The sequence below is a fragment of the Passer domesticus genome, chromosome 7 (genome assembly GCF_036417665.1).
Source record: "Passer domesticus isolate bPasDom1 chromosome 7, bPasDom1.hap1, whole genome shotgun sequence".
NCBI lineage: Eukaryota > Metazoa > Chordata > Aves > Passeriformes > Passeridae > Passer > Passer domesticus.
Genome location: NC_087480.1, coordinates 37,397,391 through 37,424,883, shown reverse-complemented (window position 1 = coordinate 37,424,883; position 27,493 = coordinate 37,397,391). Strand labels below are relative to the sequence as shown.

The window sequence follows — 27,493 nt, the reverse complement described above, 5'->3', positions numbered from 1 at the left end:
TCTGTCAAGCCCTCACCACCCACAATCTCTCTCCTTATTAAAGCCACAGAATGAAGGGACACCTGGACATTAAGTGAGATAAGGAGACTCTTGCTAAAGCCTGAACAATCAGCCAGGTCATTTGTTAATTGAAGTACAACCCCAGTTCTTCCTCTGTCTTTGAAAATAGCATCCATCTTCAGGCTGTATATTTTAAAGTTGTGTTCACCTTAAAATAATTGGTTTGAATATTTTGTATGAAAAGTAGGAAACATCTCCTTAATGAAAGAAAGGATTTTGCAAGAGATAACATTGCCACTAATGAAGTCTAATTAAAGATTCATTTAAAAAATAATCTCCTGTGCTAATTTTTCAGGGAAGGCTAATAGAGTTCTAACTTGAGACAAAAATAGCTCTTTGGAGTTTTATAAATGTTCTTGTCTAGGTTAACTATTTCTATTATTCATAACAAAAAACAATTAGTGTGTTAGAAATCTGACTATTAAATAAAGAAAATTATCATGTGTTGTACATTATTTTTTGAAAGTTATTTTTGTGAGGAGGGTTGTTGCATCTTTCACCATTGTAAGTTTTGTAACAAAACACTGTAACTTTTGTTCACATTTGAGACACCCAAATATTCTCTATTAATTTGGGTCTATAGAAAAGATTCTGTATTTCTTTACTATGACAGGGATTGCTCCCATAATGTACAAAGCCAATTTAACTCTGTTCCCAATGTGTCATCTTCCATGCTGGCTTGATGACAAAAATCTGAGAATTTGATTCTCAGATTTGGACTGCTGGAACTCTCTGCTGCCCCGGACTGTGTCTCTGTCCAGGACTAAGAGAAGCCAAGCTCTGTTAGAAGGTGACAACTTTTCTTTGCTAGGTGGCCATGGCAGAAGTTGCTTTAAAAACCTCTCAGGATTAAAGAGAAACACCAGCCTGTCTTAGGTCAAGGGGCACTTGGGGTGGGATGGGATGAGATTGGAGACCAGGAGTATCAGAGGAAAAAGGACAACTGGGGGAATGCTGGGGCCCAGTAAAAACCATCTATCCCTTGCCAGAAAAGGGCTGGATTAGCCCATCCAAGGAGCATTCCTCCTAGAAGAGGCAGGAGATCTGAGATCTGAAGTGAGGTGTCAGCTCTGGGTCCTGGGGCTTCCCATGCCATGTGTGAGGTGCAAGGGAAGAATGTTTGGGCAATGTGTAAAACTCTGAGGTTTGGAGGTGGCTGGGACTTTATATGGGATGTATGGATGCCCCTGGATCCCTGGAAGTGTCCAAGGCTAGGCTGGACAAGGCTTGGAGCAACCTGGGGCAGTGGAAGGTGTCCCTGCCCATGGCAGGGGTGGCACTGGATGGGGTTTGGGGCCCCATCTGATACAAACCAGTCTGGGATTCTCACCAAATGAACCGGGGGTGTGGAAAGGGAGGGATCAAGGAGGTTTGGCAGGACCAAAGGTGGGGAAAGAGAGGGATGAGGGGCTCCAAGGGATGATCTGAGGGTGAGGGGGTTGCAGGAGAATATGCTTCTCTTACTAAGCTCTATATCCTAACCTCTGTCCTCACTTGTCCCTCTCTCTGCCTGCTGTAGGGACTGAGCTGGAAAACCTCAAGCTGAATCAGCTAGCAAGTCTGAGAGCCAGCAGCTGGAGTGGGACCGTAGACAGTCAGTGCTGTGGATCCACCCAGAGCACAGAACCCTGGACAAGCTTTTGCGAGGTGTTTGGGTGAATAAAGCGCTGGGGTAGGTGGCTCAAAGCTGGGGGGTGACTGTGGCTGGTAAAGGCACCACTTTGTGCCTGGAGGGACCTGTGTGCCTGCTCATGCCCACAATTATCCTGTGGGGGCCTGCTGGGAGTGGGGGCTCAGCTGAACAGGGACTCCCAGTAGGATTGTAGCTCCCTGGAACTGCTGGACTTAGCACCCTCTAACACCACTCAGAATCCTTTTTTGATGTCACAAATTGCTGTGATTAGAACAGAGATCTCCTCAGCCTGGCTGGTGTTTTCAGAATAATTTCCATAATAATGCTGTCTGGCAAACAAAAGAAGGAATACTTGAACATCCTATTGATTATTCCTGTCTGTTCCTGAATTATCTTCTCTAATGGGCTCGGAGATTCTTTGTGAGGTAACAGATTTGGGATATGATTAGCTGATTATAAAGAAAATAATTATAAACAGCCTCCTGCAGAATAGAAAATGGATTTCATGTAGCATCAACATCTTCATTCTAGGGGGAATTTTGCAGGTGAATAACTTTTGTTGTAATATGAAGGAAATGGAGAAAAACACATCCTCCAGGATCTCATTGAATTGGTGTCTGAATGCTCAGGTGAGCTAAAGATCTGTGTATTTTATTTTATATCACCATATTCCAACTGGATGGGCTTGGAGCAACCTGGGACAGTGAAAGGTGTCCCTGCTCATGGCAGGGGGTGGGACAAGATGAGTTCCAAGGTCTCTTCCAACACAAAATAGTCTGTGGCTTTATATATTTATGTAGATATTAATCACATAGTGTAAATTAACATTTTAAACATGAAAATATAATTCCATCTCTTTTTTTTTTGTAATTTATATGCTTCTTTTTTAATCTGTGCTAACAGTTATTCTCAAGACTACACATACTTCAAGCTTAGGACCAGTCTGTCTACAAATTTTCAAATTAGAATTAAATTAGAAAGGAAAGGTTAAATTAGAAAGGAAAATGGACCACTTACCCCTTTAAAACACCTGGTTAAATGCTAGATTTTCACTTCTAATTTCTTCCTTAATGCCATTGCCATAAAATTACACAACAGTTTCCTGCTCAAACCCTTATAAACTTATTTTATCTTTATTAGATGGGAAATTATAAGATGGCAGGAGATCCAGGTAGGGAACAAAAACTGAATACTATTGAAATTCTTCTTTCCCTATAGCTTATCTCTCAAAATATTGTCCCCTCTGTGACGCCTCCAGAGCAGTTTGTTTGACTTAGGACACACTGAGAGCACAGTTATTGCTGTGCAGCACAGCTACAGCAGAGCTTGTTTTACTGAAATATTCTTGAATCAGTGTTTGGGTCAACAGTGCAGGGCCCTGCAAGGGTCACTTGCACACCCTAATTCTGCAAATGGTGAACTCACCTGGAAATAAGTCACCAGCAAGTAATCAGCTGCCAAAATGTGGAGTTTCAGGTGCAGTAATAGGCTATTAAACCATGTTATTAGCCAGCATATCTTCCCTAATCTGCTTCAGCTTCTTCTTGCCATTCATCTTCCAGGGAGTTTTGTTCTTTCTGGTCTCCAACTTTTGACTCTATTACAGCCAAATAACTCAATAAGAAAGTCCTGGATCAGGTGTCAGACTTGGAACTGGGAGTAGCAGTGCAGCATGAGGGAGAGCTGGCACATCCTCATCCTTCCAGACAGAGAATCTTGGAATGGCCTGGGTTTGGAGGGACCTTAAAGCCCATCCAGTGCCACTCCTGCCATGGGTAGGGACAACTTCCACTAGCCCAGGGTGCTCCAAGCCCCATCCAGCCTGGCCTTGGGCACTTCCAGGGATCCAGGGGCAGCCACAGCTTCTCTGGGCACCCTGTGCCAGGGTCTGCCCACCCTCACCGGGAACAATTCTTTCCCAATATCCCATCTAACCCTGCCCTCTGGCAGTGGGAAGCCATTCCCCCTTGTCCTGTCACTCCACCCCTTGGAAATTGTCTCTCTCCATGTTTCCTGTAGCTCCTTCAGGCACTGCAAGGCCCCGGTGAGGTCACCCCAAAGCTTCTCCAGGTGAACAATCCCAGCTCTCCCATCCTTTCCTCCCAGCAGAGCTGCTCCATCCCTCTGACCATGCTGGTGCCTCCCCTGGGCTCTCTCCAGCAGCTCCAGCTCCTTCCTGTGCTGGAGATCCCATGACAACTAACACTGGCCTGCAGGACCCAGGAGTCCATTTCACATGGGAGAACTTTGCAGGTCCCAGCTGTTGATCTCTACCCGAGTCCCTCTTGAGGGTTTCACAGCCCGCGGTGTCCTGCACAAGGCAGGAACTGCATCACAAAGGCTTTCTTCTGCCATTCCTTGGGAGGGGATGCCCAGGGAAGTCACCAGCCCTGGAATGTGCTCAAAAAACCTGTGGATGTGGCACCTGGGAACATCATTTAATCGGGGACATGGTGCTGGCTGCACTTGATGATCTTAGAGGTCTTTACCAACGTTAATGATTAATCATTCTGTGATTCTGAAGGGCTCTGAACTTAAATTTCTTTAAAAAAAAAAAAGATTATTTTTTCTCTCAAAAAGAGAAGGAAAATAGGTTTTCATTATGCCTCTCCAAAGTAGTACCAGTTGTTACATTAGCCACAAATATCTGGTGTTCAGCAAATGTTAGAGACCAAAGTAGAGCCTTGTTTTGAGTTGCATTAGTAAAATCTTCCCTCATAGTTACACAAAGTGAAAGGAAATCCTTACTTCTACCAGTCTTTTGTAATTTCTTCCTTGCCAAAGACATAATAACATCATAAAATAAGACATAAAACATGACATGTCCAAGACATAAAACATATTAAAAATATTGTCATTCTTGAAGCTGCAAATTCAAATTAAAATAGCCTGAAGACACTGCTTAAAAACCACTAACTCCCATGATTTTCCTGTATGCGTACCATGGTCCAGAAGTGGTTATTAAGCTTGGAAGAAGCATTTCAGGAGTTATGTTTACAGGTGAGTGAGCAGCACATGGGCAAAATGCTGGGGGAGAGAGGCTGGGTTTGTATGAAACACAAAATGTTAGTCAGTGGGTTCAAATGGGTATTCAGATATGAACTTTAATTTAAATCCTGGTTTAATTAAGATAACAATGGTTAATGCAACAAAGAAACAGCATTTTCTACTCAAGCTGATCGTATTCTTCCTCAATGAGTTCATTTCTTAATATGTCAGGAATGATATAATGGAAAAAGTTAGAACATTGTTCTCTAACAGCTCCCAGTTTGCAGCACTTTGATAAACAGCTTCTTCTGACAAGCTTTGCCTTTCAATGGACATCCAGGACAGAGATATGTAGGGTGGAATTTCAACCCAAAATATTTGCTCCAAAATACTGAGAAATAAATATAGAAATATTTACTGCAAGTTGCATCAGACTCATGACAAAACAGTCTCTAATACATGAGTTGAAATTTGGATATTTCTCATGTCTCAGATTCACAGTAGGGAAAAATATTTAAAGATTTGTAAGGATTGCTTGGATGTCTTCAAGGACTCTTTTGATTGCTTGATCAAAAGATTATTTTTTTCCTAAGCTGTCTAACAACAGTTCTCTTGCTTCTTAATTAAACACAGTGGAATAAAAAATCATCTGGACTCTCCAATTGTTGTCCACTTGTAAATGTTTTCTGTGTCCGTCACTGAAAGCTTGTTGTTGATCTGTCTTTGGTGGCAAAAAAAATTAAATTTTTTGGCAAGTAACAATGTAGCCTAATGAATCAGCCTGACTTGGGATTCATCACTTACTTTCCCACCACAGCCTTTACTATTTTCATGTAATCTCTCTGTTTTTCTACCTCTCTTATTTACACATAAAGAGTAAGACTCATTGCAGATATATTTGTGCAGTATTTATGAATCTGATTCATTTTAGGAACTATTATACAGTTTGAATCACAAGGGAAAATAACTAAATTACAAAGTAAATTACCTTCAGTCACCAAATAATTGTGCCATTTTCTCCCAAATGTGAAAGATGCAGTTATTAACAGAGGAATCTCTCAAATGTATCATTTATTGGAAAGGCAGAAAGTTTCTTGTTAGGAAAGAAACTAGTGCAGACATAGACAGACTGTGACTAATTCAACCAGCAAAATTGCAGCCATTGCCAAACCTTTTCTTTCCAGAGGGAATAAGTTTCCCCTCATTTTCCAGCCAGAGTAGCACAGGTATCTGTTCCCCTTGGGTACAAAACAGAGGCAAGCTTCATGGAAGATGATCAGAGGCACTTAGGTGCGTGGTTTTTTGGGGTTTTTTTTGGTATGTAATATGCATATTTCATAGCCTGAAGTCCTGATGAAGCTTTCTGTAATTTTTTTTAAATGATTAGTTGAATTTGTCTCTTCCAAATATTGTTGTGCAGCCGAGCACCTTTGGAGGAATGCAGTGAGAGTGCAGAACTGCTGCTGTCCATCTCACAAGCACGTTACTCTTTTATCCCATGGGTACAGGAGCATGGATTCCTCCTTGGATTCCTACTTCTTAATCAGATTTTAAATGTGCTCTGTCATTATATGTGGCAAAGGGACACAGAGCTCATTTCTGAGAGACCCTCCCTTCCTTTAGCTTGTCAGGACTGGCAATCTCAGCCAGAGCAGAGAATCCTTTGCTTTGAGAAAAGTGAGCTTGGCATTCACAATTTTGTTGTTATTGCCCACTTTGGAAGGAGAAACTGGAGGGATCTTGCCAGGTTCCCTCCCACAGAGACACTAGGGCTGGAGCTCAAGGATTTTCTTTCCTCTTGACCCTGATACAGAGCTGAGCTTTAAACAAGTCATTGCCCAAAGGAATAACTTCTCAGGGAATATCCTTTTTGCAGTTTACAAGTTCCCTGATATTCCTCTTCCAATCCTGCTTCATCTGAAGCTTAAGGGCTTTTTCCCCTCAAGCTGATCCATAAGCCCATCCTTAAGCCTCACACTAGCTCTTGCCTAAGCCTTTGCCAGAGATCTCAGTCCCAGCCTGGATGAAATACTCCTCAGGGGAGGTTTTGTTTCTGTTTCTATCTGCCTCTGGCAGCCCTGAACAGTCCTGGTGTGACCTGAGCTCTGCATTTATCTTGCTCTCAAGCAGCCCCTTTCCTAAGCTTTAAAACTTTTACCACACTAAGGATGAGATTCCTCAGCTGTTGTCCAGATATAAAAGTGCTTGGGAGAATTCACAGCCTGGCCCTCCTTTTGCAACACCTTTAAAAACCAGCTCTGCTGGGTCTGGACATTTATTTCCTGTTCACAAACTTAACTTTATTGCTCAGATTAGACCCCAAATCATTGAACAGAGAAAGAGAAATCCTGCAGGGATGATTCTTCCCAATTCAACCTCTGTGACAATAAATCTGGGTAAGTCTAACTGGAGCTCTGGGCTTCCTCTTGCTTTCTTCAAAATTGTAATCTGAACCTTAATCCCTTAAAAAGCCTTTCCATAAACCCAGAGGAATATCCCAGATAAAAACCCTTCAGTGTGAACAAAAGTAAGGGCCAGCTTCATCTAAATGATAAAAAGATATTGAGTAGAAGTGGGGTGACAGAGCAAGATTTTGTGGGTGACAGCAATAGCTTAGAGAACCAAACCCAAGGTAAAAAATATCCAGAGGCAAAACCTCCTATGGAAAGAGGGAAAATCAGAGTAAATGAGGAGGGATGAGTGAAAGACAACACAACCCATTTCTCTTCCAACATCTCTGATCACCTTCATGGCCACAACCAAGACCCAGCAAAGAGCCTAGACATCAGTGCCATTTATACAACATGAATTGTGCTGTAAACATGTGACCCAGGCAGAACACATGGGCTAAAAATGGACATTTCTGTGTTTGTGGGGATAATCATTAAGAACTCAATGTTAGCATGCACTGTGCTGTTAATTAATGAACTACTAAAGTTTTGGTCCAGGTTTTTAAAGTTTAAACCTGGCATGGTGAATCTAAATCCTCCCTTCACAATGGCCTGTAGCTGATGTGAATCTTTTTAATAGGAAATTGTAACTTCTTCTTAAAGCACTGCCAGTTGTTATTGTGGCTTTAATCCATAGCCCTTTTGATGGGAATCACAAATTCTTTCATGAGGAGTCATTACCTGTCCAGGCCTATCTTCAGCCAACAGTATTTTTTCAGTGGCTTTAATATGTTTGGGTTTTTTGGTTTTTTTTTTTTTTGTGACTTGGGTAACATCAGCCTGCAGCCCACTGGCAGATTCCTACAGACTCTTGTTTGCATTTTGAAACATCCTGTTTGCATGCAGGAATCCATTCTTTGTGCTGCTGATTAATGTGTGCTTTGTGTAGGAATATCACTGCTGCATTGGCAGTGTGACATTGTTGGTGACTGGTGCAGAAAATGCCTCTTCAAAAATGCATGAAGCTTATCAGCTCTGAATGAATACTTGAACAGGTGTGTCTTCACCAGGAATGTTTAACCTGATTACAAAAATAAGGGCGCTTCTTGTTTTCCTTTTTAATATTTAGGTTGCAGGATGATTGTGATGGATGAAGAAGCACAGCATATAATGTTAGTGGAATTTAAAGATATGTAATGACACAAAAAACTCCCAGTTCTCTCCATAACTGGAAGGTGTGGAGTTGGTGAGCTCCAACCAGCTAATGAGCTGTGTTGTTTTGTGGCCAGAAAGCACAACTAGATAACAAATTGTTGCCTCATCAATTATGGTCTATTTATGTGAATCTTCCCATTTTGAAATCAACTTTTAGTACTTGATTGTTTTGAAGGCCAACAAAGCTGAGAAGTATTGATTATATGGAAAGCTATTGCAGAATGATTCTTCTAGTTCATGAGGAGAGATGATGAATGATTTCACCATAGAGAAATAAAAATGGGAAGTCAAGAGGGTGCCCAGAGAATCTGTGGCTGCCTCTGGATCCCTGGAAGTGTCCAAGGCCAGGCTGGATGGGGTTTGGAACACCCTGGGGTAGTGGAAGGTGTTCCTGCCCATGGCAGGGGTGGCACTGGATGGGGTTTAAGGTTCTTTCCAACCCAAACCATCCAGTGATTCCATGACTCTAAGAGTACCTGCTACCTGGAAAGAGCAGGTGTAAGACATGGAATCAAATTAAAGAAAAATTGGTTGATTTTTTTACTAAAAGTCTTTAATCCCAAAAGGACCATTCAATGAAAAGCTACTTTTCTTCCACATTTTGATTAATATTTTTACTAATACCAACAGAAGTAAGTAAAATACCTTCAATGAGGGATTTTATGTATGCACATGGAGTGCCTTGACTTCATTTCCAAGAGAAAAAACTCCTAATTAACAGTTTAATATTGCTTTTGTTATTTCCTTTATGATGCTCATAATTGCACTGCTGATTTTTAATTAAACATGCATTTTTGTGAAATATGTCACATAAATAACCCTTCTGAGCCGTGCTTTTAATAACTATTCATCATTCATTTAGGCAGTACAAAGGGCACTGGAAACAATTACTGAAATGTGCTTATACAAGGCAGAGCAGAGCTCAGGAGACTTCCCACAGCATCTCATTGTCTGATTAAAGCCCCTGATGGATTTACAGCGGACCCTGTTTTAACAGATAAGATAAATCTACTGTTGTCCTTATTCCTCATTATTAAAACCAATATCCTAATTATTTCTGGCAGGTTATTTCTAAGGTATTACTTTGGCTCTCCTAAATTGAAGGTTTATATCCTTGCTGATTTTTTTTTTTCCTTGGGACTTCTTGTCCTGCTTTGTGCTAAGGGACTCTGGAATATGCAGTGGTGTGCTGGGCTGAGTGAGCAGATACTGAAATACTTTGGCAGAATCTGTGCTTCTGGTGCCATGCAGAACTTGAAGATGGACAGAGAAATTCCCTGTGTTTAATGAGACTCCATCACCTTTTTGACTGCAGGGAGCAATTACTGGGCTCAATGCTGTTGAATTTCCTGTGACTGAATCCAGGGAATTGTTTCATGCTCCAGGACTGTGCTGCTCAAACCAGAAGGTCTCATCAAGGAAGCAGGGGCAGCCACAAAAGGTGCCATATGGTTTATCTTTTGATTTTAAGATTTAATTTTAATAAATTTTTCTTATTGATCAGTTATTTTTCAAGATCATATTGTAAAAAAAAAAATAAAAAAATTTGGTAGATTTTACAGGATTATAGAATCATGGAATGATTTGGGCTGGAAGGGATCTTAAAGCCCATCCAGAGCCACCCCTGCCATGGGCAGGGATACCTTCCACTGCCCCAGGTTACACCAAGCCCTGTCCAACCTAGCCTGGACCTTTCCCAGGATATATTTATTTGTCATCCAAGGAAAAGAACATCACAGACCCACCTGAAAGCTTTCTAAGCAGAAAAATTTTTCAGATTGACTTCTCTCCACCTTTGCCAGAGCCATAATCACCATTAAATACTGGTGTTTTCACAGTCACACTTCCATTTAAATTGATCATTACCCTTTACCCTGAAGTGCTGGATGAGCAGCAGTTTCACCCTCAACAATACACACTTATGTTCCTATGTGAATCCATTAAAAAAAAAGTATTTAGAAGAATTTCTTTCCTTACATTTGCTTAATGATAATTATTTCCCAGGGATCTTGTCAGTAGTTCAGCCCAGCCCAGCCCCACCTGGATTACCTGGCAGTGGATATTCCTTGGAAGGCAGCTGGAATGTTGTCCCATCTCCTTAAAACTCTGTCAGCTTAATCTTAGTTTGTCTTGTCCCCGTGCCATGTACAGGACCACTGCTCTTATTTATGATTTTAGGCTGAAAATCTTCTCTTTAATCTTCCATCTTCCTGATTTCTTTTGCTTCAAACACATCTAGGGCTCAAAGCAGCTCTAGCTTTAGTTTAGCTTTATACAGTTGTGTGGTGCAGAACCTATTCCTAATTAACAGGCAGGAATAATTATTCTATGTAGAAACAACTCTGATCTTGGAATAAAAGCAGAGACACACTGGGGAGGTGATTTTCTGTATTTGGCAGGAGATTTATCTGATCCTGAGGAATAAAATATGACCCAATAGATTAATTATTTTAGAAAATGCTCAAGTTTTCCTTGCAATCTTTGGCATTTAAAATGAAAAGCTTTTTGGCTGGATAATATGAGAGTAGAATTTCTGTTGATGGTTGTATTTACCCTGAGAGGATGTTGTTTAGAACACACTTCTCGAGACAGAACGATTCCATATGTTAAATACTGATTATTAGAAAACAAAGCCTTAGGGAGAAGTTCTCTGAAAGGGATTTGTAGAACCTTTGAAAAACAGACTGATGGAAAATCACCTCAAATTCTGGCAGATTTGTAACCAGGCTCCCAAAGCTGAACATTCCTCAGCAAGGGTTCTGCTCTTGAATGTTCCCCCCAAGCTTTTTGTTTGCACAAGTATTACAAATAAACTGAGTGGGTTGCTGCTCTGCTTTTTCTGGGATTGATGGTGGTTCCACATTTTGTTTAATTGCAGGTGTCTCTGGGAATAAAATGGTGCAGAATTAATTTTGAGTTCCTGGCTTTTCAGCCTGCTCTTAACACCTGCTTGTTTTATGGCCTGCTGCAAGAACACCCCAACATCTGGTGGCTTCCCTCTGTGTCCCACTGTGGAAAAGCCTCCAAGCTGTTCTGAAATCTTTCCCTGAGCCTTCCTTCATTCCAGGATCTTTACATTACAAGGCAGAATCCATTTTCAGGACACTGATGCCAAACTCTGGAAAAAACAAGTTTTTGCTCTGTTTAGAAAGCTGGTCCACAGTGAAATTCAAAAGCAGCTTTGGAAAAAAATATTCTGGTGTCTTTTCAAGAATTGGAAATTAATTATTTACTTAAGTGCTCAAAAACCCTGTAGATGTGGCACTTGAGGACATGGCTTAGAGGGGAACACGATGCTGGGTTGATGGTTAGACTTGGTCATCTTAATTCTGAATTTTGCTTAGCCAACTAAAGCAAGTAATTTAGGTCAAAGTAGAAGTAATATCTGGGGAAGGAATACATTTGACTTTGAAAATTAAGGGGTGATGAACCTCATCATGCTTTAAACATTTGACAATTAGCAATTTAGTGTTAAAATTAGTAATTTAGGGTTACAATTTGTAATTTAATGTTGTAACGTGATTTTGTTTAAAACCCGGATTCCCCAGGGACAGCCACCAGTAGTTCCCTGTCCCCAGAGGAGCAATATGCTGAAGGTAGGGAAGAGCCTGCAGCCTCTCTGGACACTGAGCTCTAAAACACTGAGAGAAAACAGATTATTAAATCAGTGCTTTTTGTGAAAAATGAATTAAATCAGAGAACATTCAGTGTGTACATTGAGAGTGCTTTATTATGACTGTAACATCATCAGACAAAAGCTGTCACATTAGTAATTGGACTCTTTAACTCCTATTCCAGCTGAGGAAAGGGTGTAATATGGAAAAGAAATTACTTGCAGAAGGAAAACAATAATTTAAAAAGCATTCTCCTGCTCATTTTAAAAATAATATCCCAGAGCTCTGCATAAATTCAGTCATGGCCAGGTTTCACCAGTTGGAACGAGTTCAGAGGGCAACTGCTCTTCTGTATTACACCTGTATTTACAACCTGGGCACTGCCAGAGGCAATGCAGATAATTCCATTGTTTTATCCTGGATGTCTGACTTCTCAGCACTGAGAAAGAATTCAGCTCTCTGAGCTGAAAGGTAGAAAACCTCTTCAATTCAAGTTGCTCATCTGGCTTAATATGAAGTGACATGAAGAAAGGATGCTTCTGAATGGAGACTTTATTTAAAGAAACTCTACCTCTAGATAATCTATCACTGGACTTTTATTCAGAACAATTCCTAATACAGGAATTTCCCCTCCAATCCAAGCATCAGAGCTGCAATAATCTGTAAACAAGTGCAGCTCCCTGCCTGCTGTGGGTGTGTCATGCTAAAGGCATTTCAGGATGCCACTTTTAGTGAAACTTCTGTGTGAGAAGAATGAGTGAAATGAAACTTGGGAAGCAGATCTTGGGCTAGAAGGGAATGGACAAAGTGATTATTTTTACATAGTGACTATTGGTCCAACTTCAGCTTAGAGACAGCTCTGCAGTTCCCAGAATCTCTCCTAGGTCACCATTATTCCCATAATCACACTAAATCCTTCCTCTCCTTTTTGTACAAACTTATGTGCCTGAAGATTCCAGAATTCTCTTTTTTTTTTTTTTTAATTTATTTTAATCAATCTGTATTGAGCAATCCCAGTTTATTCAATCTTTGAGCGGGGGGGAAAAGTCTGGAAAAGGGCTAATGGGGTAGGACAAATTGGCTCAGGTGACTCCTCCAGGTCCTGTCTAATCCAAACTTTGCTGTGACCCTACAGATGTTCCTCATGTCACCAGAGCAGCAGAATTCCTAAGGAAGAAATATAAAAAACCTTGTTTGGAGTGATGTAAGTAGGAATTTATTACATTTTAATTCACTTTGTCTTTCATTTCACATCACATTGGCTTTAAGATTTTGTTTTTCATTTCCACATCACTTGCTTTTAAGTAAATTGAGAAGCTTTGCTGATCCTTAAATGAGGATTTTACCCTAATTTATGTTTTCAGCTCTTGAGTTGTTTAACGCTCATATCAGTATTTTTAAAAACACCCCAAAAAGAGCCACGCTGGGATAAGAAGACAAACCACTGATCTCTAAAATGTTTTTTCTGCTTTTTTTCATACATAGCTAACAGTGAAATAGGGTTAGACTCATAAAAATCTGTGTTTTCCCTTATTTTAAAAATGAAAATTTGCCATTTGCTGTAACAGCTTAAATATAACATTATTGGAGTCTGGGAAGAATTGAAATAACATATTTTGCCTGCTAGAATCAATTTCCTAAAATAAGGGTAGGCTTTAAAATCATTAGAATAGACAGAGAAAGTGCCAAGTGAAGCAGAACTTCTTTTGGGAAGCAGCCAGCAAATATCAGAAGGTGGCTCCTTATGTTTTGAAGAAACATTTCTGGGCTACGGAGACAGTAACCAAGAAAAGATTTAAGTTGATTAAAATATAGGGAAGCTCTGGATGTTTACATTGCTCCCAAAACTCCTGTCCCACTGCCCCCAAGTGGCAAAGAGCTTCCCACACTCGTGCCATGTTGCATTTATTGGGAATTTTCACCTTCCCTCGAAATTCCAGGAGATTACATTGTTAAATTAGGAATTAGGGGAATGTTTCAGTTGAATTCAAGGCTCATTCCCATTTTCCCATTCCCAAAGTTCATTGAGCTCTCTGTGCTACAGCCTTACCCCTGGAATGGGCTTGTAGAGAAGTTTGTGGCTAAGTGAGGGTTTTGCTTTTAAGAAAAGGAAAAAAATAACATAAAACTCAATACTAAACATCTAAAGATCCCTTAGTTTTGTTTATTTGGGGGGTTTTAACCAGTAAATGCTCATATAAATAATTTATTGCAAAAAATGAGACTGGAAGTATGACCAGCAGAGAAATTGCCACCTCCCCTGATTCTGGATGGATTTCCAGTTTAGCCAGAAAGAAACTTGAGCTCAAGTACTTTTTCCAGTTCCACTGAAGAGTTTTCATTTCTGCCACTGAATTGAGTGAGCATTTTTAATGATTCATGGCACATTTTGGTTCACCAATCTCATTTTCATAATCCACAGGTCCATCATTTCCTCTGTCCAGTATGGTGTGACTAAATGGAGACTAATTTGGAAAATACAACAATTTGAGTGCCACAAATAGAGTTTATACTGAAAAGAATATTTTTCAATCTCCTACTTTTATTTATTCATGGAATCACAGAGTTATTAAGGCTGGAAAAGAATTCCAAGACCATCAAGCCCACCCTTTGCCAGAATCCCTCTGTAGGCACTCAGCTGTGTAACAAAATGTTTGTGTGGACTTCTAGGGACCAGAGCAAGGATTGGGGCTTTTCCATACCCTGTTCATATTTGGGGATTTTTTTTTCTCCAGATTAAAAAGAAAATGTCCCTTAAATGCTTTGGAAATAACAATTTTCTATTTTCTATAAAACAAAGACAAAAGAATCCATAAATTTTGAAACCATCTGAGATGAAGCTGGGACAGATTTTTTTTTCATAAGCTCTATTTTAGTTTTTGCACAAAGGCAATAATTGATGTGCTGAGCATGAAAAGTTCATTTGGTACTTGATTATTTTCTCTTTTACTACTTCGTCCTCTGTAATTAATTTTTAAGCTTCCTGTAATATTTGAAAATAAAATTAATTTGTCAGTTTTCTTTAAAAATAGAAATGTGACAATTTGAAATGCCCTGTTAATTTTAAAACTGATGGGAACCCCTCTGATTTTCATTTACCAGCAGTGCAAAACCTGCCCTATATTATAAATGCTAATGACATTTCAAAGAATTTTATGCCCAAACTTAAAGAAAATACGTGACTTAGTCCAGTGCTAATCTTTTCCTTTCTATAATGCTAAGCCTCATTTATGCTTTTAAACTTCATTAAAAATAACTGTAGGCCATATTATTTTAAATGGCCTCTCTGATCAAAGGAAGGAGTTTTTCCCCCCAGTACCATTTTCCTTTCCTTATATGTAAGACTTTCTATTGATTTTTGACTTTCACGTTGCACCTAATGTTATTTTTTAATTAAAAAAATATTTTTTCTCCGTGTAAGCTGAAAATCTGACTATGGGAAGAGGACAAACGTTAAGAAACTGTCCATGTCATGCTTGGAGTTGTTGTGGAAATTATCTGCTCTGCAGGAGGAAAGTTCATGCACAGTTCCTACATGGAGCATGTTCTTAAAGCCTCCTGCACCAAGAAGTTTCCTTTGGTCGTTCTGAGACAAGGAATTTGGCTTTTTAAGAGACTTTATTGTGTAATGCCTGCCAAAGGAAGGTTCTTGTACATCTCTGTAAGTCTGGCACAGTCTCAACATAATCATGGGGTATTATGGGACCTTTGGAAAAAAATATCCTGGTATCTTTTCAAGTATTGGAATTGAATTATTTATTTAAATGCTCAAAACCCTGTGGATGTGGCACTTGAGGACATGGCTTAGAGGGGAACACAGTGCTGGGTAGATGATTGGACTTGGTCATCTTAAAAATCTTTTCCAACCTTTATTATTCTTGGACTTTATTTTTCCTCCTTTTCCTTATATTTGTGACAGAATCAGCTGGTTCATTAAAAATTCCACATAAATATTCTGGAAATCTAGGAAAGAGAGGTTAAGAATCGCTATGATCAAAATTCACAGGAAATTCAAATTAAAACACTGTAACTATAGGTCAAATTACTCCTTTTAATTGCTCAGATTTTTTAAACTGGTATCTCTCAGTCTGAGTTCCTCAACAACTCTAATTCTCAAATTTTTTTTCAGTACAAGTGGTGTTTTTTTTGTTTCAGTAATAGTTGAATGTGTTTTTCCTGACCTGTTTGCAATGAAAAATGGATAACAAAGGTATCTGTTACCTCCTTCTCCTTCTGCTAAATTTGCTGCTTCCATAATTCAGGAAATTTTTGACAACAATAAATGTTCCTAAATCCTGCAGAGTCAGAAGTCCTGATCTGATTCTGATTGGCACAAGATTGATCTAAATCTATGCCTGACCTGAACCAGGGTGGTTCTCCAGACTGGATATCGTAAATGTGGAATTGGATGAAGTAAAAATCCCCATTATCCCTTCTGCCAATAATGGAATTAGGTTATTGCTCTGGCAGTCAATTGTTGCTTGACAGCAATGTGTTCCTCTGGGAGACTCTAAATCCATGTAATTTCCTACCACTCCACTGGAAAGATGTGGTGATTATGACACACAAGCCTGTTTATAATTGGTCTCTTATGTTTAATTGAAAAGGAATAACAATCAGTCTGGAAAATCTTAATGCAAGAGAACCTTATTAAAAAAATTTAAGGAGAATCCAGATGCACATTGAAAATTAGATGATCTAAAACATTTCCTTTTAATGTTTCCTCATACACAGAACTGATCTTTATGCACAAAAAAAATCTTCCTCAGTTTCCTAAACTTTCAAAAATCAGCTCAGGGGTATGCAGCAATAACCTGTCCATCTGACCTTTCCTTCCCAGAGAATATTTTCTTTAATTATTCTGAAGTGACATGACAGGAGATGCTGATCCTTGAGCCAGTGCATTTTGAATTCTCAAAAATATTTAAAATATTTGATGTTTAAAATAAATAGCCCCAAATTCTGCTCTATTGCAATATCTTTCTTTGGGGGATAGGTAATGGATTAATGATTTTTAAGCCACAGCAGCAAAGTAAACTGATAAATTTCAATCACTGAGGTCTTCTAAAGTTTATATGGATGATTTTAGGTAAGTTTTATGGCTGTGGGAAATTGCCCTCTTAAAGAATTGGTTTATGAAAAAGAATAAAATTTCTTCTCTAAAGTTCTTAGTCTGAGATGTGCAGAAATCAGTTCCAAACCAAATGACAAACCAGGAAACAGCTGGTCTTCTTACCTGGTTTGTAGACTTCCAGGAGATTAAGAAAAAAATATAAAAATGGTACTGTTTCATTGCATTCCTGCTCGTGAACTTAACTCAAGGTAGGAAGATGTTCAAAAACCATGGAAAAGCTGATCTCTGCTGAATTACTTTTTGCTTTTGTTTCCAATTTAATAATTCTGGGAAAGTCTCATTTTGGAAACATTATCAGCACTGTGCTTTCAAGTTTCATTACAGAAGATAACTCAGGGTTATTGTGGAATAGAAAATGAAAATATTGCATAGTTTTATATGCTTTCAGCATTTATTTTTTTCTTAAGGTGGTCAAGAAGAATTGAAGCTGGGTTTTTTAACTATGCATTATCTTATTTATCTCAATTAAACTGATCCAGAACAGTGAAAGAGTAATTTTCAAGAAGTGTTGACTCTAGAAAACTCCTATTTCTTTTAATCAGTACAAGTTGGATTTTTCAACTGAAAGCTGGAATTACTTAATAAAATCACGGGGGAAAAAAAAATCCTGATATTCATTATATTTTTAAATAAATTATTGCTCAGTGTCCAGAAGGAATATCCATTTTTATATCAGGAATAACACTAAAAGGAAACACAAAGTGAATTCACAAAATAAATTCACAGAGTAAATCAGCCTCTGCCTAAAACTTGATGCTGTTCTGGGTTATTCTCTCCGGATATTCGTCTGTAGATACCAGCAGTAAAAATACCTGCTCTGCAATCTCCTGGGCCATTTCACAGAGATAATTTGGGACAAACATTTAAATGACAGCTCAAAAGAGTGTTATAGGATATTGATTAAATTTACCACTGGAAAATGGTTTTAGTTGCTGACAGAAAATTAACAGAGTCCAGGACTTGAAGTTGAAAACTTCTTTTAATATCTTTTGTGTCTAAGAGAACTTATAATGTAACATTTTATGGAGATCTTTCTAATATTAATGATGCAAATCGGAAGCCTGAAGACTTCTAAAACATATGAACATTTAGATTGAAGCAGGTTAATAACAAGAAATGAAGTGTTTTCTTGGAAAGAACATTTTCTGGATAGCTCCTATAGGCAAGGAAAGAAATGGAATACCCCAAAATCATCAGGCAATTCAATCCCATTGCAGAGATTATTCCTCAAATTGGTCTGTGTCTGTAACTTTAACATGGAGACTGGAAAAATGCTGATAAAATTTCTCAAGGCCAGGTGGGGCTTCTCCCCCATGAATCTTGGGGTGTAGTTTTATTTCAGGCTGGTGCAGAAATACTTCTGCTCCACATGAATGCCCAGTTTGGACGTACAGCTGTGTCTGTCTTACCAAACACTGCATCAGGAACAGATCTGAGCAGCAGAACAGGGAGAGACACCCAGAATTTGGAGGATTTGGGGTTAGACTGGCTATAATCTGATCCTGTGTGTTGAATTCCAGTTATTGCCTAAAAATCCCTCTGGAGAGCATCTTCTGGTGAGGAATTTTTCTAAAAAGGAACTGAATTCTTGTGTGTTTCCAGACTTAAAGAAAATGGACTGAATGGCTGAGTGGGGATGGTAAAAAGCTGCTTCAAAAGCCAGTGTACCCTTACTCCATAAAACCCACACTACTGAAGAGTGATGTTTGCTTTAAGAGCTCTTCCACCCCAGGATTTATAAGGTTACCAGAACTCAGAAAAAATATTCATTTTTATATCAGGAAATTTTTATACCAGGGCCTCAAGGACTGTGGAGCTGTGTTGGGCTCTGCTCCCAGGGAATAAGTGATGAGATGAGAGGAAACAGCCCCAAGCTGCGCCAGGGGAGGTTCTGCTTGGATACCAGGAGGAATTTCTCCATGGAAAGGGTTGTTAAACATGGCCAGGGGCTGCCCAGGGAGGTGTTGGAGTCCCCATCCCTGGAGGTGTCCCAGGAAGGCCTGGATGTGTCACTCAGTGCTCTGGGCTGGGGACACAGTGGGGATTGGGCACAGCTTGGACGTGATGATCTCAAACCTAAATGATTCTGTGATATAAACAAAATTATGAGTAAAGCTGTATTAACACTGAACATCCATTACTACTCTTGTAAACTCTGCTCTGAAAGAGTTCCCAATGTCAGCTGCAGAAACTTTGCATGGATTAGGATTCCAAATTACACCTGAACTTTTTTCCTTTATGGGAGAGTTAATATCTCCTGTCAGAGCACAAGGCACAGGAGGACAAGAGATGTCTGTGCAAAGCAGCCTGCAGGCCCAGGCTGAGCAGCACAGACAAAGTAATTACAGGCACTTCAGGAAGAACTAATAAACGTTTCCCAAATCCATTTTAAAGGAAATTGGAAAAGGACTTTGTCAGCATTCAGACAGGCCTCCAGGAGAACACAGCCTCTGACATTTTCATTGAGCCGTCCTTTCCCCACTCCTGGCTCCCTTCAGCAAAAGGGAGTTTTTAGAACTCCGAGTCCAAATGTCGAAGATTACTCATCACTACTTCAAATGTGCAGCTCCTGAGAACTCCTTTGCCACAAATGTTTCTTCTAAATTGAAGGAACTTTTTGAAGATTGAAACAGTCTATAGACTAGAAAGTGCAGTTTCTGTCAAGTTAGAAATATGACAATTTTGTGACTATTTCAGGAACGAGCTACATTGATGCTTTATTTCATTTCCCAGATCTCTGTTGGTTGAAGTGAAAATATTACCTACTGGAGCAAAAGCTTGAAGCAGTTCTTACAGAGGGCTTTAAGAAAAGTGGAGCAAATATGTGTGCAGTGCTGGAACTCTTTCCTCTGAGGGTGGGCAGGCCCTGCCACAGGGTACCCAGAGAAGCTGTGGCTGCCCCTGGATCCCTGGCAGTGTCCAAGGCCAGGCTGGATGGGGCTTGGAGCAGCCTGGGCTAGGGGGAGGTGTCCCTGTCCATGGTAGGGGCTGAAAAAAGATCATCTTTAAGGTCCCTTCCAGCCCAAACCAGTCCCTGATTTTATATTATACATTGAGCATCCCTGCAGCCGCTCTCCTCTCTGCAACAATTTGTGTATTTCCATGTACTTCAAACCCACGTATTTTATATTTGTTCCCTGCCAGACTCAAACCTGCACCTAATTTAAACATTCCCGTTTCAAACCATCAGCTAAATATCTTTCTGGTCCTGCTAAACATGTGGGGATGAGACAATCACACAATTTCATTTGTTCTCTCAGAAAGTTGTTGTTTTAAAAAGCTACCCAGGAAACATTTTATGACTTTATAAAGATCTCTTACTTATCCATGGATTCAAGGAATTGTGGCCCTCATGAATTTGTTTGCTTAGTTTTCCATTTGCTGAAAATAAGTTTGTGAGGATGTGCTTTGTGAGCTCCTGGTGGGAATTAAATTCCTGGGGGTGAAAAAGGGGACAAATCAGGAGAACCGAGCAGATGGGGAGCAGGGAGTCTTTGTTTTAATGCAGTGTGTACTAAACGAGCTTAAATGAGACAAAAAGGGTAAATGAGAGAAAAATCTGGAAAATAATAACAGGTAGAGGTTTCTTCTTCTTTTATTATTTAGGGTTTGATATTTGAGTATATTAAAAATCCTTCCCTACCTCATATCCCAGTTATCTCCCTTGACACAGTAGAGGGAAATGGTTTAATTTCAGTCTGATAGTTTTGTTTGTTCATCTTCAGCTATAAGAGAGTAAATTAAGGTTTATTCATGTTAGAGAAACACATATTATTGTCATCACCCTCTGAATTCTTAGGCAAATTCCTTCATAATTTTTTAATAAGCCTAATTTGGTTGTTTTTTTATTGGTGTTCTGGGTCACAGAGAGCTGTAGGTGCTGCTAAATCTCTAGGCCATTCAGGCCAAGATAAAAATAGGTTATATATTTAATTATAACAGGGAAATAATACAGTGTAGCAAGGGAGGAAAGCTGAAGAACAGATTTCATGTCTGTCACCACATAATACATCCAATAACTTATTAGGGTTGTCATTCATTTTTGTCTTTTGTTTTGGGAGTGTTTCTCAGGAAAAAAAAATACATTTTGAGAGAGAAAAGAGAGAAAAAAAGAAAGGATTTAAAACTCTGGCCACACATAAACTAAATAGATTTTAATGGGGACATGGCCAGATGTCTTTCTGTGACTAAGCCCCATCCCAGAGACAGGGATCTTCACAAACAACTTGGGATAGGCTGGGGTGTGCTCATTTTAGTAAGGAAAACATGAGCACAAGTGATTGCAAGCAGATTGAATCCTCCTGAACACCTGAAAAGAGATAAACAGAAAGGAATAAAAAATAAAAATAAAATAAATTAGTGGCTGCTGATCTCTGCTCACACAGCATTTACTCCTCCTCACCCTCCCAGTGAGGTGCTGGGGGTGCACCAGGATTTGGGAGGGGACACAGCCAGGACAGCTGATCCCACCCAACCCGGACATCCTGCTCATAAATAAAATTAGGTAGGTGGAGGGTGCTGGGTGCTGCCATCACTCAGGGGCTCTTTGGAGGTGAGCAGTTGTTTTCTTTTTCATCACTTGCTTTTCTTGGGTTTTATTTCCCTCTCATGTCACAGCAATTCAGCATTACCTCCAAAACACTGTGTAGTGAGAGCTGGGTTAGAATTACTGGAGGTTGAAAGCTACTGATTTTGCACTTGTAGTCCTGATCTTAATTAACATTTAACAGTTAGCAGGAAGTGTCTTCTGAGTGAATGAATCCAGTGAAGTTTGGAGCTGGAAATTGGCCTGATCAGACATTCTCTTATATCCTTCCATCACAGACATCTCTAATTTCCCTGGTGATCCAAGTCCAGGAGCAGCACCTCCCCCTTGTGAAGCAGTAAGACTATTAGGAGAGGAAATCTCTGATTGAAGTCATGAGGCTGCTTGACATCTGAGAGGCCTGCAAATGAGACAGCTGTTTCCCACTGTTTCTCATAGATGTGCTGGAAATTATCTCCTGTCTGAGCTCATCCAAGGAGTACAAGGCCCAATACTCCTTTATTTTCTGTGGGCTGGTGTGAAGCAACTTTCTCATTTCACCCACAGAAGTTTCATTATTTTAGTAATAATAGATTGGGGTTCTTTGACCTTCTTCCCTTGATTTTGTGGAGCATTAATTAGGCACCCTGAGTCTCATTTTGTGTCTATATCACCTTTCCTCTGGCTTAGATTAGATGGGTTTGACTTTCTAAGTGTCAGGGCTCAAGAAAGCTGGTTATATGTTGTTCATTCTACATTTTTTTTTTCCAAAGAAGCGTGTAAAATATATATATTTATGGAGAATGTGATGGAGGAAATATTTACCACAGGGAACAGAATTCAGCTGCCAGTGTTAAGTTTCACCTGATATTCCCAGCTCACTTTCCAGTGTTTTCTATCGTTATTGGGGATTTTTTTCAGAATATTTGTGTGAAACTTTTACATCTGTGAATAGCTCAATTCAAAAATTAATATGGTGTTACCATGAACAAGCCTTTGCAATCCCTCACACAATTTATTTTTTGGTGAAATTTAGGATTTGAGCTTTCACAATGAAGAAATACAGATAGGTACAGCTCTGGAGTGATTTGGCAGAAAAATTGACAAGGAAAGTTGTCAATTTCTGTTCTCTCTCCATGGAGAAGAAAAGAGGGAGACTCCTAGTACCTGTGAATTCGTCCATTGGTTGGGAATTCTGCAGCAGTCACAGCAGAGGATGTGTCAGGTGGGGACAAGGGGCCAGGGAGCTGCTGATAAAATACCAGTGTTGATCATTTGGAAAGCCTTTTGCTTCCCAGGGCTGCACTGCCAGTGTGAATTTACCTGACAGCACCAAAACCAGAAGAGATTAAATCCACTTTCCTGTCCCTTTGTCACTAAGCAGAACAGAGGAGTCCCTAATGCTGCAGTTGTGTTGGATCAGCTCCATTTACCTGGATTTTTCCCTTTCTGGAGCAGTTGTATTGGATAGTCTGGTCCAGGCTCATCTCCCACTGCTATAATGGGAGAATAAAAGTTTTACACTCCAATGGATGGGGAAGTGTGGCAGTGTTCTTAATGCCTGCCCAGAGCTGCAACATTCCAGTGCAAGAAACACAACTGTACAGAACAAAGATGTTCTGTACATGAATCAACACATTTTTTATGAGTTTGTATATTTTATTGCTATGTACACAAACTTTCTTCTCATTCTGTGCAACAGTTTCCCACCACTCATCAATCCTGAGCTTTCATCAGTGTGTATTTTCATTTAATGATATTATAGACTTCACTGCAATTCCTCTTATTCCTGCTTTTTGTGAGCTTTAAGCCAAACATAATGGCACTTACATAAGACTAAATTATTTTCCTTCTCATTTGTACAACCTGTTCCAATCTTACTTTGTCATTTTCAAAATGAGTCTTTAGTTAGAAAACTACTCCAGGTGAGGTTTCTGTCCCTGATTCCCTAGTATTCCTCTCATTTTGGGGGAAATAAATAATGACATTCTCAGAATCAGATTATTCCCAGTTACTATATAATTTTGTGATTTAGTTTCATTATGTAATATTGGCAGCAAGAAGATTCTTAATTAGTTGCACTTGCTCTGTAGAAAAGTTTTTAGAAAAGTCAGTAAAATCAAAAGTTCGACCTAAGCATGTTCTCCACACTTAAATTAACCAGATTAATCACTAGAGTAGCTTGGGGTTTTAAAATGAGTGAAGATGTGATTCTTAGCAAAAACTGCACATGGAATATTATGGGGGCCAAAGGCAATTCCAAGGAGAATAATTTCCCAAGGAAATAGGGCTTTGATTTGGGGAAGAACACTGGCATTCCATGTTTCCTCCACTGCAGCACTATGGGCTGTTCCAGATGAGCACTGGATGACAAACAAAAAATGAAATATGGCCTCCAGGCTGAGCAATTTAAAAGAGATTCAGACAAGACATATCAAGCAAAATCAAATTTTCCCTCATGAATCACTGCTTTTGCAGAAATCTCCTTTTCTCCCCGCTCTGGTTATTTACAATGATAAATTTGATTCAAAACTCCTGCATTTAAGTAAGACAGAGCATAAGAAGGAGATGGAATTGTATGAATGATTAATGTATACCCTGTCTATGGAGCACTGGAAGGAATCTACAGTTTTTTGAATCTGTACTTTTTGCTTGTTCCTAAGTTTTAACAAACTTCCTATTTCAAACTTCTGCCAACTGCTGACAGCAAAGACAATCTGTCTTTTTTCTGCCTATATGGAGAAAGTGACAATAATTTGATTAGGCTGATTTATAACATTAGAAAGCAAGAAGAAGATGAGGAGGGAATTAATCAAATTATGACAAACTGATCCCAGAGAAACTGTGAATTATTAGAGTTTTCTTTTTTAGTCAATAGGATACATCTGGAAGTAAACTAGACCATAGCTGATTAGATTAAAAGAATAATAGCTTTGATTTCTGCTTGATAATTGTCACCTAGAGCAGATAAATTAAAGCTCCTACAAAGCAGAAATCACCTCCTCACACAGGAAGGTGTATTTGTAGTATTTGTTCTAACAGTGTGTTTTCATTCTGTTAGAAGGGTTTTAAATGTTATTTCCTTAGTGTATATTGCCAGTTGGAGACTTGGGGTAAGCTTTAAAGGGCTCATTAATGCTAAAGTAGGGGTCTTTTTGGCAAACACCCTAAAATTCTGAATATCTTCTTCCTCTTCCCATGTTGGCTGAAGTACATCTTATCAGGCTGAAACGTGGTGTTAGATAAAAGGCCACGCTGATGACACCAAATATTTGTAGGAACTGGACCTTCTGGGGAAACTCTTTGCTATATTTTACCACCTGAATCTACCAATAGTAGAATTTCCAGTGCAGACCCCAGCCTTGCATGAGATCTAGTGGGGGAAGTTTTATTTTTGATTACTTTTTACATATGTGAATATTCACACCATAATTTTGGATGGGAAATGACTACTAAGAAGAAAATCGACACCAAGAGCAAGCAAAGAACCTCTCTCTCAAAATAACACCTATGCATGTAGAGCCAGGACAGAGGGAATGACTTCCCACTGCCAGAGGGCAGAGATAGATGGAATATTGGGGAGGAATTGTTCCCTGTGAGGGTGGGCAGGCCCTGGCACAGGGTGCCCAGAGAAGCTGTGGCTGCCCCTGGATCCCTGGAAGTGCCCAAGGCCAGGCTGGACAAGACTTGGAGCAGCCTGGGCCAGTGGAAGGTGTCCCTGCCCATGGCAGGGGTGGCACTAGATGGACTTTAAGGTCCTTCCCAACACAAATCATTGTGGGATTCTGTGGACAACAGAAAACAGGGTTGGTTTTTTTTGTTTGTTTGTTTGTTTGTTTGTTTTTAACTGATCTTATAAATTTGCTGTCATTGAGAAATAGGAGAAAAACTAATGAGGGACACCTGCCTGAAGAACACCTCCTGTGGAGAGCTAGAAAACATTATTGTAAAGAGTATTGTCAGATTTTGTCACTCGGCATTCTACAGCCACAATTGTGTTCCATAATGTCCTGAGAAAACCAGTAGCTCCTGTGAGAACATTGCATTAATAATACTCAAATCTCAACAATATTTTCTCCCATTCCAGTGAGACTGGAATGAAATATTGTGCAGCTTTGCAGGATTCACTAAATAGTTTAATTCTCCATCTGGACACATGCTGACATCATCCACTAAAGATGGGTGTTCTGAGGTGCACAAAGAGAAGGAAAGGGGGCAAGGAGGACAAAGAAATCTTGTGAGGATCCTGTAGAAGAAAAAACCAACAGCATCATTTCTCTAACAGCTGCCCTGAGTTCCTTCTTTGGGAGGGACTGAAAGCAAGAGTCAGTTTGGACAAGCATTAGCCAATTAGCCCAGAGCAAATGCTCCAAGTCTTGAAATGCCAGCAAGAAAAGTGGAGGCAAACAGTCAGTAAACAGTTCCAGTCGTTCTCTGTGTCTCGTAAGACCAACAAATAAAGTGATTACCAAATAATTCAGAAGTCAGTGTCCAAAAAAAATATATATAATCTACTAGAGCTGCCTCCTCAGGGCAATAAATTTGCTATTATTGCATCTGCTGCTAAATGCAGTCTTGGGCCTGGTTCTGCTCTGGAGGCTTTTCTGGGAATACTAAATAACAGCATTTCAGGGGGAGCTGCTGAATGGAAATTTGCAGTAAGATCCAGGGAATGCTACTTCAATTCACAGATCTGAGCCAAATTCCCAGAGTTAACATTGGACTGTAGGGAACACATTTACAACAAAATCCTGAAGTTTAGTTTCTGTTCTCTTCTTTTGTTCCAATGAATCTAAAAGTGTTTGCAATATTCTTCATAACTCTCAATTCATAAATCTCCAAAGTGTAGCATCAGTACAGCACAGGATCTTGGGGTCACCTGGGAATGTCTCTGCAGACAAATTAATCTTACTGATAACAGCCTGAGATTATCAGTGTAAATAGATCATTTCTCACTGTCCTAATTACATGGCCAAACAAGCATGATTTGTCTTATACTGTCAGGACTATTTATTTAATCCAAATGCAATATTTTTACATTTCTAGAATACAAGACTGATTTCCATGTGATGACTGCAGAGGTAAACCAAGGGACTCGTGGTTGCCTGAGGCCAGTTCACTTTCTGTCTTTTCTGGCTTGGGCACTTGGGAGAAATTAAGTGAAAATTTATCTTCAAGTGCTTTCCTTGAATGCAGGTATCACTCTACTTGCTTGAGAGAGAGACTGTGGGAAATGGATTTATAGAAAATTTTTTAAGTTTGATAGAAGGTTTACATAGTGTGTATTTGTATGTAAACTTTGAGATAAAAAATGTTGACTTAGAAATATGATGGAATAGGATAGATATTGTTGAGCAAGAAATTGAATTAGAAACAAGTTGTAAAGGATGGTTTTGTAAAAAAGAGTAGATATTTTGGAGAAATAGAACTATGAAAGATGTATCGTAGTAAGATTTCTGAGAAGTAAGTTTAGATTATTGGTTTTAAGGTATTTATAGTATGGTGTGGTTAAAGTTGATAGGTTAAGAAACATTTATAATGTATTGCAATTAGGAAATAGTTGGCTTCTGATTGTGATGGTGTGAATTATAACATCTGTATTGTCTCACCCTGCTCATGAGACTGAAAATGGAATAAAAGTTTTTAAAGCTCCTCTCAGTTGCCCCATCTCTGAGTCAGAAAAGGGCATAGTCTGACAAGAGGTGTCTTTCTGGGGTTTAATAAATTGTTGGAGCATCTTGCCATATCCCATGCTTGCTGGGTTTTCCAAAAGAGCAATCTGGGCTGCACACCCTCTCTGAAGAAGAAGCCAAAAGCAAATGCCTTTGCAGTTGTTCCTCCTCTGCCACGGGGAGCAGGAGGGTCTGTGGGAACGCCTCACTCATGGTGGGGAATGTGGCACCATCTCCCCTGGGGCTGTGGTGTGGTTACAGT

At 39.6% G+C, this 27,493-nt stretch overlaps 1 long non-coding RNA gene across 1 annotated transcript; it reads left to right on the top strand.

Moving 5' to 3' along the window:
• The first annotated feature begins 718 nt into the window (after positions 1–718).
• Positions 719–9,592, top strand: LOC135304875 (uncharacterized). The gene is made up of 4 exons (XR_010366110.1): positions 719–850; positions 1,580–1,732; positions 2,225–2,322; positions 9,149–9,592. It is a non-coding gene; the product is annotated as an uncharacterized LOC135304875 (long non-coding RNA).
• The last annotated feature ends 17,901 nt before the right edge of the window (positions 9,593–27,493 follow it).